The sequence below is a fragment of the Rhineura floridana genome, chromosome 1 (genome assembly GCF_030035675.1).
Source record: "Rhineura floridana isolate rRhiFlo1 chromosome 1, rRhiFlo1.hap2, whole genome shotgun sequence".
NCBI classification, from domain to species: domain Eukaryota; kingdom Metazoa; phylum Chordata; class Lepidosauria; order Squamata; family Rhineuridae; genus Rhineura; species Rhineura floridana.
The window spans coordinates 170946248-170960658 of NC_084480.1; positions in this window are offsets into that span (position 1 = coordinate 170946248).

The window sequence follows — 14411 nt, forward strand, 5'->3', positions numbered from 1 at the left end:
GCATTTTGGTCTCCCTGCGAATATCCCAATCCTCATACACTCTACGTTTCATTCGGGAGAATGCGGCACTTGCAGAGCTCAGACGATGCTGAATTTCAGCATCGATGTCAGCTTTTACAGAGAGATGGCTGCCAAGATAAGAAAATTGATCGACATTCTCCAGCGTTGCACCATTAAGCTGGATTGACGGTGCTACAGAGGAATTGGTTCGCACTTGCTGATGAAGCACTTCGGGTTTTTTTGATGTTAAGCGAGAGGCCAAGCTTTTCATATGCTTCTGCAAAGACATTTAGGATAGTTTGAAGATCTTCCTCTGAATGTGTGGAGAGTACATTATCATCGGCATATTGAAGTTCTATGACAGAGGTTGTAATTACCTTACTTTTTGCTTTCAGCCTACTGAGATTAAAAAGCTTTCCATCTGTTCGATATGTGATTTCCACGACAGTGGGAAGTTTCCCCTCAACAAGGTGTAGAATCATGGCGATAAAAATAGCAAATAAGGTCTGAGCAATTACACATCCCTGTTTGACGCCTGATCCCACTTTGAATGGATCACTTTGAGAGCCACTGTTATCCAAAATTGTTGCCCTCGTGTCGTCATGGAGGAGTCACAAAACATTCACAAATTTATCAGGGCATCCAATTTTCAGAAGGATGGTCCAGAGGGCAGTTCGATTTACAGTAATAATAATAATAATAATCTTATTTATTGGTCGCCTATCTGTCCAGGTTAATGGACACTCTAGGCGACTTACAATAAAAAACAATACATCATATACAATATACAAAATAAAACACAGTCATAGTCAATTTAAAATCAGTTTCCAATTAAAACATCATAAAACTAACCCTCCCCAATCCCATAGGCCTGCCTGAATAGCCAGGTTTTTAAGGCTCGGCGAAAACCTGTCAGGGAGGGAGTATGTCGAAGATCAAGAGGAAGGGAGTTCCAGAGGGTGGGGGCCACAATCGAGAAAGCCCTCTCTCTGGTCCGCACCAGCCTAGCTATTTTAACCGGTGGGACCGAGAGAAGGTCTTGTAAGGCTGATCTTGTCAGGCGGCATAATTGGTGACTCTGGAGGCGCTCCTTCAGATAAACTGGGCCGAAACCGTTTAGGGTTTTAAAGGTCAATACCAACACCTTGAATTGGGCCCGGTAGACAACTGGTAGCCAGTGAAGATCCATTAACACTGGAGTGATGTGATCAAAGGCCTTAGTCAGATCAATAAATGCCATATACAGAGGTCGGTTTTGCTCCCTGCATTTTTCTTGAAGCTGTTGTGCAGTGAAGATCGTGTCCACTGTCCGCCTGGAAGGGCGGAAACCATTTTGGGATTCAGGGAGGATGTCTTCTGAAATAGGTAGGAGGCAATTTGCAAGGATCCTTGCAAGGATTTTACCTGCGGTAGCAAGAAAAGAGATACCTCGGTAGTTCCCACAATCTGTTCTATCACCCTTCTTGAAAAGAGTGATAATTATGGCATCCCTAAAGTCTTCCGGGATCTCCTCCCTCATCCAGATTTTTTCGATGAGCTTATTAAGTTGTTGTGTAAATTCAGGCCCACCTTCTTTAAAGACTTCAGCAGGAATCCCATCAGATCCACTAGCTTTGTTATTTTTCATTTGATTAATGGCTTTACTGACTTCATCCAAATTAGGGGATACTGCAAGCTCATCTTTAATTTGTTGTTGCGGGATTTGCGAAAAGACCTCATCAGCCACAATAGAGTTACGATTAAGGAGATCGTGGTAATGCTGTTTCCAATGCAGTGCAATAGACTCTTTGTCCTTTAGAAGTTTGGTACCATCTATTGAACGTAAGGGATTTGTACCATAATTTGTTGGTCCGTAGATGGCCTTTGTGGCATTAAAAAAGCCCCATGCATCATGAGCATCTGCAAAATGTTGGATTTCTTGAGCTTTCTTTATCCACTGGGCATTCTTCTCTAGTTCTTCTTTGGACCTCAGCCTTTGCACTAGCATAGATTTTTTTCTTAGCAGCACAGTTAATGTCTTTTTGCCATATCTGGAAGGCTTTCCTTTTCTTGTCAATGATATGTTCAATCTCACTCTCATTCTCATCAAACCAGTCCTGATGTTTCTTAGTTTGGTATCCAATAGTTTGTTCACATGCTGCAATAATGGATGTCTTCAGTTTAATCCAGTGTTCCTCGACATTTTCAGGGAGTTCCGTAGGTAGATGTTTCTTGAGAGTTGTTTGAAAGCAGGCTCACTTAATAGGATCTTGAAGGGCGTGGATGTTCATTTTACGCCTTGGTTTTCTTCCTTGGAGCCTACGTTGAGGAACAATATTAATGGCCATAGTGGATTGAATTAATCGGTGATCTGTTCAGCAGTCATCGGCACTCATCATGGCCCTGGTAAGAAGTACATCATGACAATCTCTGGCATGGATAATTACGTAATCCAGGAGATGCCAGTGCTTCAACCGAGGGTGCTTCCATGATGCTTTAAATTTATCTTTCTGGTGAAAGAGTGTGTTTGTAATAATAAGATTATGCTCTGAACATTAAGTCAGAAGTAGAGTTCCATTCAGGTTGATATTGCCAACTCCTTCTTTCCCAATGGTTTCTGGCCATAAATCAAAATCACGCCCAACTCTTGCATTGAAATCGCCCAGGAGGATAATTTTGTCCTCCTTAGGTATCTCTGATAAGATGGTGTCCAGCTGGGTATAAAAATTTTCCTTGATGTCTTCATCAGCATCTAATGTTGGTGCATAAGCACTTACAATAGTTGCCTGCTGGTTTTTGGCAAGTTTTAATCGGAGAGTTGAGAGTTGTTCATTAATGCCAGTAGGAACTTCTGACAAGAGCTTCACAATATCACTTTTAATAGCATAGCCTACTCCATGTATTCGTCGTTCTTGTTCAGGCAGTCCTTTCCAGAAGAAGGTGTAACCATCTTTTTCTTCCTTCAATTGTCCCTCTCCTGCTCTTCGAGTTTCTTGGAGTGCTGCTATGTCAATACCAAAACATCTCAACTCCCTCGCAATGATGGCAGTTCTGCGTTCAGGACGTTAACTATCTGTATTGTCCAGCAATGTCCGTATATTCAACGTTCCAAAGTTCATTTGTCTTTTGCGACTGCTAAGTGGTGACCCCACTGGACGTGGTAATCCAGTCAGGGAAAGAGATGAGGCAGACTATATTTAGGGCACCTTTTCTAGCACCTTCCCCATAAGGGGTGAGCAGAGTGGATCCTGAATAGGAATGCTCAGTCGTGGATACAGCTGCTGAACAACTCAACTGCCTCGGTCCTTGAGCCAGGACTACTGAGTCTGTATCTACTGCCCATGTGCCGGTCCATGACTAGCGGCTTCCGGATTTCACAGTCCTGCCCCCGTTGCCATCCGCTGATCGCCATGGGACTTTTGGTTTGGTTTGGTTGGAAGACGCCTGTGCGTGAATTTGTTTTATGTCGGGAGATCGGTGCACGATGATCAACACACGATCTTGATAGAAAAAGGCTTTGATCCAATGGCATGGATACCACGTTGATTGGAAGTCTTTTATCTGCTGCAGCCTTCATCCGCCTTCACAGCCGTTGTAACATACACATTGTTATCCTCCGCTTGTTCTGCCGTTGAGGACTTTCTTTGATCGTTCTTTGTCTGGTTCCTCTCCCTTGACCTTACCGCCATGGATGACCCTGCTGGGAGTACATGACTCCCGACGGCATCGCTCACAGGGTTCATTGGAACACGCAAGCCCACTCACCACTGCCAGGTGACGATCCATACACATATTCATACAGGACAGAGTCCTCTACAAGATGGCATTGGTTCCAACCCAGGTCAGAGCTTTTTGTTCAGTTATAGCTCAGACAAGGTCATTTATCATTTCTGATTTCAGAGTGTTTTGAACTGTATTTAATTATGCATTTTATAACTTTTGTGATCCGCCCGAAACGTTTTAGTTAACTGCAGGGAATAAATCTAAACAACACCAACAACATTAATTTATGTATCAGAAGAATAGCCAAAATCTATAGGAAACATTATAAGAAACTTGGATGCCCATTCCAAATTATGATTTGGGGCACCACGAATCATAGTTCCACACATCAGAGATACTGTCTTCTATTAGATGCCATCCATGCATAGTTTAGAGTCTCATCTATGAAATTACATCTTTATGCTTCTTGAGTGAATCGTCTGGTGATCCGGCCAAGTTTCCATCTGCCATGGCACCAGATAACATAGAGTCATACTTTGAGAATAATTGTTGTCATTTGATTTATTATATCTCTAAATAAATTACTACACATATATATACAGGTAAGAACCAAGTATACAAATGAACATATAAACAAGTGCAGACTTAATTTAAAAAACAAATAAGGAAGTCACATTTATCAGAACTGGTAAAACAGTAAAAAACATTTTGCTTAGAAATATATTAGAACATTTTTGCAGTTTACAAAATCAACACCATTTCACATGGGCTGGAATTAAACAATTTCACCCATTCGAAATAATCTCCTGGTGTTCAAACATCTCTGAAATAGTAGTAGATTTAGAAGAGGACCTTCTAAACTGCACATTGCACATCATCGTTATTGTTTGGTCCTTTATAGCCTCATTGCTACAATATGACTTGGAGTACTATTTTTCTTTGTGAAGTCTTGGAACAACTCATCTGTTGCACAAACATCACCACATTTGCCCAGGGTGGCAAAAAAGTGATACCCCCCCCAAGTCTTTTAAAAACATCTTAAAAACAAAAGATCTTTACAAAATCAAATACAAAACATTGAAAAACACCTTTTGAAAATTACAAAACATTGTTGAGAACATGTTGAATATAATTCCAATACAGATGCACACTGGGACAAGGTCTCTCCTTAAAAGGGTTGTTGAAAGATGGGATTTTTTTATGTTTAATTTTTGTAACGGTCTACCCTCTTACTCACCTTGTTACAGCTCAAATATTATTATTTTAAAAAGCCATTGGTATTGGCGACAGAAGGAAATGTGGCAGGTTAAACAACAATGATTTCTTGAAGATGTAATTTCATAATTGACACTCAAAAGCATTCATGGATGGCATTCTCAGAGAAGACACTCTTCCAGGCGCAATGTAGTATGTTTTACGGTGCCCCAAACCATCTTTTGTGATGGGCACCTCATTTCCTTATTCTTTTCCTGTACATATTTGCTATATTTCCGAATACATATATGCCCTTGTCTGTGCCATACAGATACAAGAAATTCTGAATTGGGTGGGAACCCTCTCCAGAATGCATGGGTGTATGACCTGCAGTGCCCAAAGCATGTTTGATGGTGGAATCCCACAGTTCCTTATGTATTTTCTACATAGCTTGATTATTGTTGTTGTGCATAGATGTCAATACCTGTTCCGTATGACCACAAACCATGCCAGGCAGGATGCAGTGGCATCTTGCGGAGGACACTATTCACTTTGCTCAAGTGAATGATTTTTCATAGCCCACAGAAGATTTTGTAGTGGTCGCCACAAATTATTTATTTACTTATAGAATTTATTAGTTGCCCATCTGGCTGGCTGTCCAGCCACTCTGGGCGACATACAACATAGGCATATAATACCTAGACATTGAAAATCTAAAAACAATGAAGATAAAATCTAGCCCACCCCAAAAGCCTGCCTGAACAGCCTGGTCTTCAAGGCCCGGCAGAAGCTCATCATAGAAGGGGCATGGTGGAGATCATTTGGGAGGGAGTTCCACAGGGTGGGGGCCACAATTGAAAAAGCCCTCTCTCTCGTTCTCACCAGTTTGGCTGTTTTGACTGATGGGATGGAGAGAAGGTCTTTTGAGGCTGATCTTGTTGGGCGGAATAGCTGATGTTGCTGGAGGTGCTCCTTTAGATAGACTGGGCCGAAACCGTATAGGGTTTTAAAGGTCAAAACTGACACCTTGAATTGGGCCTGGTAAGCAACTGGTAACCAGTGCAGCTCTTTTAGCACTGGAGTGATATGATCTCACGAGCAGCTGCCTTTAATCAGGCGCGCCGCCGCGTTCTGTACCAGTTTTGCCATATTTACTCTTCATTATTTTAGCTGGGAAAGACATGCATCTCATAGAGTACACCATCTTTTTTCCTGGGGTATATGATTTGTCCTGGCCCAGAGCAGTTTTTGGGGCGTGTACCCCCAGTTACTTATTTTTTCCTGTATGTTTTTGTCCAGTTTGATTTTGCATAGATGCCCCCGTGAGTGCCTGATGCCCAGCAGAAGCTCTGGGCCAGATGGGACGCAGTGGTATCTTGTAGGGAACATCCTCCCCTTTCCTGGGGTATATGATTTGTCCTGGGCCAGAGCAGATTTTGGGGCGTGTACCCCCAGTTACTTATTTTTTCCTGTATGTTTTTGTCTGCTTTGGTTTTGGATAGATGCCCTCCCATGTGCCCTGAAACCATAGATGCCCTCCCATGTGCCCTGCGCCCAGCAGAAGCTCTGGGCCAGGCAGGACGCAGTGGAATATTGTAGGGGACACCCTCCCCTTTCCTGGGGTATATGATTTGTCCTGGCCCAGAGCAGATTTGGGGGCGTGTACCCCCAGTTACTTATTTTTTCCTGTATGTTTTTGTCTGCTTTGGTTTTGGATAGATATCCTCCCATGTGCCCTGCACCCAGAAGAAGCTCTGGGCCAGGCGGGACACAGTGGGATCTCGTAGGGGACACCCTCCCCTTTTCTGGAGTATATGATTTGTCCTGGCCCAGAGCAGATTTTGGGGCATGTACCCCCAGTTACTTATTTTTTCCTATATGTTTTTGTCCAGTTTGATTTTGCATAGATGCCCTCGTGAGTGCCTGATGCCCAGCAGAAGCTCTGGGCCAGATGGGACGCAGTGGTATCTTGTAGGGAACATCCTCCCCTTTCCTGGGGTATATGATTTGTCCTGGCCCAGAGCAGATTTTGGGGCATGTACCCCCAGTTACTTATTTTTTCCTATATGCTTTTTTCTGCTTTGGTTTTGGATAGATGCCCTCCCATGTGCCCTGCGCGCAGCAGAAGCTCTGGGCCAGGCGGGACGCAGTGGTATCTCGTAGGGGACACCCTCCCCCTTCCTGGGGTATATGACTTGTCCTGGCCCAGAGCAGTTTTTGGGGCATGTACCCCCAGTTACTTATTTTTTCCTATATGTTTTTGTCTGCTTTGGTTTTGCATAGATGCCCTCGTGAATGCCTGGTGCCCAGCAGAAGCTCTGGGCCAGGCGGGACGCAGTGGCATCTGGTAGGGGACACCCTCCCCTTTCCTAGGGTATATGATTTGTCCTGGCCCAGAGCAGATTTTGGGGTGTGTACCCCCAGTTACTTATTTTTTATGATTTTATGACATCATTATGTATTTATGATAATATCGGACTCCTGATGATTTTGATTGTATAAATTTATTGTCAGTCTTGACGGGGAGAGTCTCCTGATTACAGTGATATATCATACAGGGTACCCCATTATTTATTTTGGGGTTCAGGGGCATTTTAAATTTGGCTTGACGTTGCTGTAGCTGTCAACTTTTCTTCTTTGTTAGTGACTGAAATTTCACACAAATAAGGAACTGGGAACTGGGAACTAGGAACCAACTTCAGCGTCGTGTTTTACGGTCCAACTGAAGTAATGGGATCACTCCTTTTCACCTGCTTGGGTAAGGAACATTTAATCTAGCCTACTTGCTTCTGACAAGAAGGGTTTAAGTGCCCTCAGGCGAGACCAGTCACCAGAAGGCCATTGTAGGAAGAAGGGAGCCTAGTGTTGTGGAGATGTTAGGTGGGAGCATTTGGGAGTAAAGATGGATGCCCCTGAAGGCTGCAATTCTAAACACACTTACTAAGGGACAGCCCCATAGAACTTAACAGGACTTACTTCTGAGTAGATATTGTTAGGATTTGGCTATTGGTAAGGCTTGACTAGGGATCCTCTGCAACAATATCCATATCAAAACAGGGTTGGCAACCCCCTGCCTGCCTTTTAATGTGGCGGCTCCAAATGTCTTTACAGACCTGACCCTTCACTGCAGAGAGCAGTTTACTGGATGGCCATGGGCTTATGCACCATCTTTCAGCCTAATCTGCCCATCAGGGTGAACACAACAGAGGGGGACCATGACGACCCCCAGGAAGAAGGGCACATTTAAAATGTAGAAGAAATAATTTGTAAATAATAATTTACAACCACGGTGTGAAATCAGATACGTATCAAGACACAGAATGAAGAAATATTTATATAAGCATGAATGTCAAAGATGTTTATTATTTATACAACCTGTAAAGATATTTATAGTGCAATCCTATTCATGTTTACTCAGATGCAAGTCCCAATGTATTTAATGGGGCTTAGCAGGGAAGCAAGTACAGGACTGCAATTCAGTGACAAGGAATTTCACTCACCCAATCCAAAATTCAGAATCATGCCACTTTAAGCTGTTTTGCAAGTGTTTTATACTTGTTTTATGGTTACTGGATTTCAAATGGCTTTATTTCTTGTGAGCTGCCTTGGTTTCTGACCCTACCTCACAGGGTTGTTGGAAATATTCCATATACACACAATGGAGATGTAAAAATACATATGCCCCATATAACAGTTTATTGTCAAAACCAGTTGGCCATTGCAGAACATTTTGTTAAAAGATAAGTAAGTTTCCTGCCAAATAAAAGCAATGACACCTAAGTAAGCCCTGCCTAACTGCTTAAAAAAAAAAGGATCGGAGAGGGAGAGAAAGATTTACAACACAATCCTTTTCTATGTTCACTCAAATGTCCCACTGATTTTCAGCACAATCCTAACCATGTGTACTCAAAAGTAAGTCCTATTGAATTCAATTGGGTGAGCTCCCAAGTACATGAAATTAACACTGCAGCTTTACTCCCAGAAAAGCTTCATATTGGGAAGGCTTTCAAAACAGGTTATGAATAAGACAAATAAATTGCCCAGTAAAATTTAAACTTGTTTAATTTCTTAATTAGAAAAGTATAACACTGCAACATGTACACTTTTTAAAACTTAAGTTCAAAAATTATTTGAAAGATAAAATGTATAAATATGCCATTTTTTGGAAATAATTTTTAAAAATCTGCATGTATACTGATATGCCTACCAAGAACCTGCTGTGATCTTCTGTTGTAGTGCAATCTTATGCATGTTTACTCAGAAGCAAGCCCCAATCCTGTACAGATAAAGTATTCTTTATGCTGTTGAAAGCTATATATTTACTGAATTCTAGATACAAGACAAGCAGAAAAAGGAAACTATTCTCACAACTTGAAATGGGATTTAACTATTGCCTGGTGGTCAACAAATCTTGTCCATCACAACCCTGACTTCACTTATTGGCTAAAACTTGAAAGGGTGAAGATTAGAGCAGCTGGTATTAACAGAAGTTGCTGGGAACGGGGGCTGACATTTTGGTTTATATCTTTTGAACCAGACCACTTAGGAACTTAATATTTTTTAATGAAAGCTAAGAGTCCAGAGCTTAAGGTGGCTCACCAAGAGACTTGGAGAGGACCCCCAAAAACTAGAGTCTCCAAGCGAAAACAGGAGACCTGGCAACCCTAGTAGAGATGCCCTTACTATTCTGCAATTGGTAGTGTGTTTCTACCTCTCTGTTCTGACAAATGGTGGCACATGTCACTAGTCAAATCTTGCCCCTTTTTATTGTAAAACCCAGTGGGATCAGCTTGAGCGTGTGTTTTTTAATTCAGCTTCAAAAACATTTTCCAACTGATTGGCAGATCAACCCGTTCCCCCTCCAGGTGTGGCCAATGGAAACACTTTGCTATAGGCAACTAGTGTACTCAAAGCCTTAGATATTCAGACAGCAAAGTGATTTTCAGCAAAAAATATTTCAGCAACAGGTAACTGAACACCATAGTAAGAGCAAATGGAACAAAATTGTTACGCCAAAAGGCCCTTTGCATCTGGAGGAAGCTCCAATAATCACCAGATGGGAAACCAGATATAAAACAACACCTTTATTAACTTCTTTTGCAAAAGAGAGATCAGGTATCTGACTCGTGTCTGAAAACCCGTCTGAGGCATAGCTACACAGATTACATTGATATATTGGCTCCCAAGTTCTCCTTACACACAGCCCCATCTTGTTAGCAACACTTGTCAAGAGAGCTCCATTGTCTTCTGCATTTACAGTGTTCTAATCTTGAGAGCTCCCTGTGCCCTACCTCCCACAGGCACAGCATATTCTAGCTTAGTCCCTATCTTCTTGGAAGGTGTCCTGTTACATGAGAAGAGCGAACTAGCATTTTAAGTACCAAAACAGCAACTGAGCATTTAGCCTTCACAGAGACTTTTAGTATCCACAGAGGAATTTTGCTTTTCTGCTTCTAAGTTAATTCAGGTTAATCCATTTTCTGCTGTGTCATATTAACACTACACATACTATAGTTTCCAAACTATAACTCATTTATCACAAAATGGATTCTTAAACCCAGATGATACATGTTTCTGGACAAAAGTTTCAAAGCAAATCCCAAAATTGACTGGATATAGGAAGGCATCTTTCCTGGGCAGCCTTTCCTTTCCTAGGAGCCTAATATAGCCCTGTCAGCATTCAGGAGAATGGGGTAGGTCCCTGCTCACCTGACTAGTTTCTTTTGTGGAGACCAGTTGACATTTTACAATTACTTGGTTGCTATAATTAAATTTAGAGTTTTGTTTACTGGGCCCATTTCTGGAGGGGCACTCTGTTGTAATATTGGCTTGATTGGATTTGCACGTGACTTGTGGCATTATCTTTGTTATTGAGGTAATCCATTTAACGATTGACAGATTTTTCATGATGCTTCTAGTCTCCATCCTTTGCTTGCAGATGAAACCATACTGAAACCATGTAGTCAATACTGGAGTGGGGCGTCTCCCAGGCTCTTGTAGCTAGCAGCCTGCCAACAGTATACCCAGCCAACCCTATACTCACCCTTCTTGTCCCATAAATCTTTTCCCTCTCCCTAGCTTCTAAAAGTTTAAAAAACGTAACTGAATACGTAATCTTGGCTGGCGTGAAGTTTTTTACTTTTTCAGTGATAGTTTGTACCTACATCTTGGCATGCTCTTTTGAACACACCTTATTTGAGACAGAGCCAGCATAGTGAAAATGGGCTAACAACCCTCTCAGCTCAGTATTCTACAGGGCCAAATCACCATTGATTAATTTTTCCTTGGACCTGAATTACCATAAGCACAATGTGAGTTACCCTAAGAACATAAGAGGAACCTGCTGGATCAGGCCAGTGCCCATTTAGTCCAGCATCCTTTTTTTCATGGTAGCCACCCAGATGCCCATGGGAAGCTTGCAAGGAGGACCTGAGCACAAGAGCACTCTCCCCTCCTGTTTTTTCCAGCAACTGGTATTTGGAAGCATACAGGCTCTGACTGTGGAGGTAGAGCATAGCCATTCTGGCTAGTAGCCTTTGATAGCCTTATCCTCTATGAATTTGTTTAATCTTTTAAAACCATCCAAGTTGGTGACCATCACTGCCTCTTGTGGGAGCGAATTCCATAGTTCATCTATGCTCTATGCCCTCATTACACCACACTAGCAGGGTGATGATTCTGCTGCATAAAAACTCTTTAAGTTGCAAGTGATAAAAGAAATATCTGATCCAGAGGGCTGTTTTATTATCTTGCAAGTTAAATTAGGCCAGCTGTCTTTTAATTTATGGCCCTAATAGTGACTTCCCTCAATTTTTCACATTTGTTTCCAGTGCTTGATTGAACAGGACTATGATTATTTACTTATAGTGATGATTATAATGAAATCCTGGTCTGGACCTCCTTTTTGACAAAAACACTCTGCCTCCTTCTAGATTCCAACCATCTGTACAGACAGCGAGAGTATGCATAACATCTGAATTTGGTTGATACTTGTTGCCTTCTGCATCCAGATGACGTCTCTCTCTCCAGTCCACCAGAATTGTTCCTGACTGGAATATTTTTAAAATCTTAACATTCCTCCGACTATTTCTAGTTCTATTGACATCATTGCCATATCCAATTGTACCCCAGTAAGTTTGCATCTCCAACTTGATAACACTCTCAGAACGTCAACTCAATGAAGACTGAATACCTTGCTTCTCAATGACCCTGAGTTTGTAAAGCAAATGAAACAAGAGAATCTTACTCACTAAAGGAAGACTTGGTATCCTCCAACAGGGGTGCAGTCGTCTAGGGTCTTGTGGTGGGGGTCTTAAACCCCTTACTTTTTAGGAGCCACGTCTCAGCAGGGTCCCTATATCTCCAGTGTCCTATGAGTGAATCAGCATGAAAGGGGAGTGTGTTAGCCACTGAGAAGACTCCTGTCTTCTAACTTGCTTCGTTGTCATTTCCTGTTGATTGGAGCCAATCAGAGTGAAAGCAGTTCCTACCCCGAAAAGCCAAGTTGTGGAGAGTAAGAATTTTGTAATTGCAGAAGAAAAGCCAGTGAATCCTTATGATAGCATCCCATCGTCATCATTAAGCAATTTGTTAGCAGGAGGAGATAAACATGCAAACACTGAATTCAGTAATTCAAGCAATAGGTCAGACAGGACAGTCAAATGGTGACGGTGATAGAAAAGCAGAAATTAGTGTTAAAGTCTGGCCAGATTATTCTAAAGGGATATGGCCATGAGTGGGCATGGCTGTGACTATCATGAACACACCCTGCCCTTTCGGATTTGCCACTATACTACTGTCCTCCAAAGCCACAATATGGGATGTGTCTAAATTTCTCCCACACAGCCGCATTATAGCATATGCAACCCATAGAAATTGAAAAACAAACAATGCCTAGAGCTGGAAAAATGTAAATTTATTTATTTATTTAAAATATTTCTATCTCATCCTTCTACTCCACAGTAAGGCACTCAGGGTACAATAAGATTCACACATACATAATAAAATTGTACAGAATAAAAACACAAGACAAAACAGTAAAATACAATTAAAATACATAAAATACAATATGCATATATATAGAGATACAGACACACACACATGTATATATATGCTTACATATATGAGGAAAAGATAATAAAAAGACAACAAGATAAAAATTAAAAATAGAAAATTAAAAATAGAGAATGCAGGGACAGTGTCAGGCTCACCCATCAGACCCTCTGAAAGGCTCTCCAGAACAAAATAGTTTTTACAAGTTTCCAGAAAACCATCAGGAAGGGAGCTGAACGGGCTTCTTAGGCAAGGAATTCCAAGGCCTAGGAGCCACAACTGAAAAGGCTCTCTTGCGTGTGCCTGTCAGTCTAACACCTTTCACTCCAGGCACGCTAAGGAGACAAGAGGCAGATGATCTTAAATCCAGGGCAGGAACATATGGGTGCAAGCGGTCCCTCAGGTAAAAATACTGTTGATACAATGTGTCTCCCATCCAACTGCCAATCTATGCCATCATCTCAAATATGATTTAAACAGACACCATGCTTCCTAGCAGGGCCGGCACCAGGCATGCCAGGGCCCTTGGGCACCAGCCTCACGCACGCCCCACCTACCTTTCCCCTGGTGAATGCTGCCCACACTGTGTGTGCATCCCTGCCATCAACCAATATGGCATCAGCGTCAGCGCCTTAGGGAAACCTCAGCTGCCATCTTGGTTGATGGCAGGGTTGTGGCTGCAGCGCAACCAGCATTTACGTCAAGGAAGATGTAGGTGGGGCATGCAGCCGGGCATTGCGGGCCTGCGGGGCAGTAAGAGGGGTGCTTGGGAGCTCCCTCTTACGATCCACGGTAGGGTTGGGAGCCGATGCTGCTGCAGTTCGCGAAAGGGAGCACTACCCACCCACCCTAAGGAAGGTGCCCTTTAGGGGTCCCTTGAGAACCAGGGGCCCTCAGCCATGGCCTTCCTGACCTCCCTCTGGCGCTGGCCCAGCTTCCTAGCCAGAATTCATGCTGGCATACATAAAATGATGATCCTGAGCGTACCAGCAAGTTTCTGGCACATCATGAAGACACAACATTTTTGTTCTGGCCATTAAGAATGCATAAAATAAAATTCATGTGACCCCCCATCACACGTTAATAGTATCATTATAAATTAATTCATATTCTGCTTAATGTCAAAATAGGCTTCTAAGTGGCTTACATTAATATAGAAAACAGTTACATAAATATTAATACATAAATACCCATAATTAGAATATACATTAAAACAATATAGTAATTACCACTGGGCAGTAAGGTTGAGAGATCAAGGGAATTCCTGTGTAAACAGGAGCATTTTCAAAAAACCAGCAGAATGCCAGTAGGGCATATTCCAGGTAGAGAGTGCATTCTATAAAGCTAGTGCTGCCCGTGAAAAAGCCAGCCTCCACATTACAATAAGCTGGTAATCATCAAGACTAATTGGGTTCCATTTGTTGATTTTAATGCCCTTGGAGGGAAAGCCAGTCTTTCAGGCA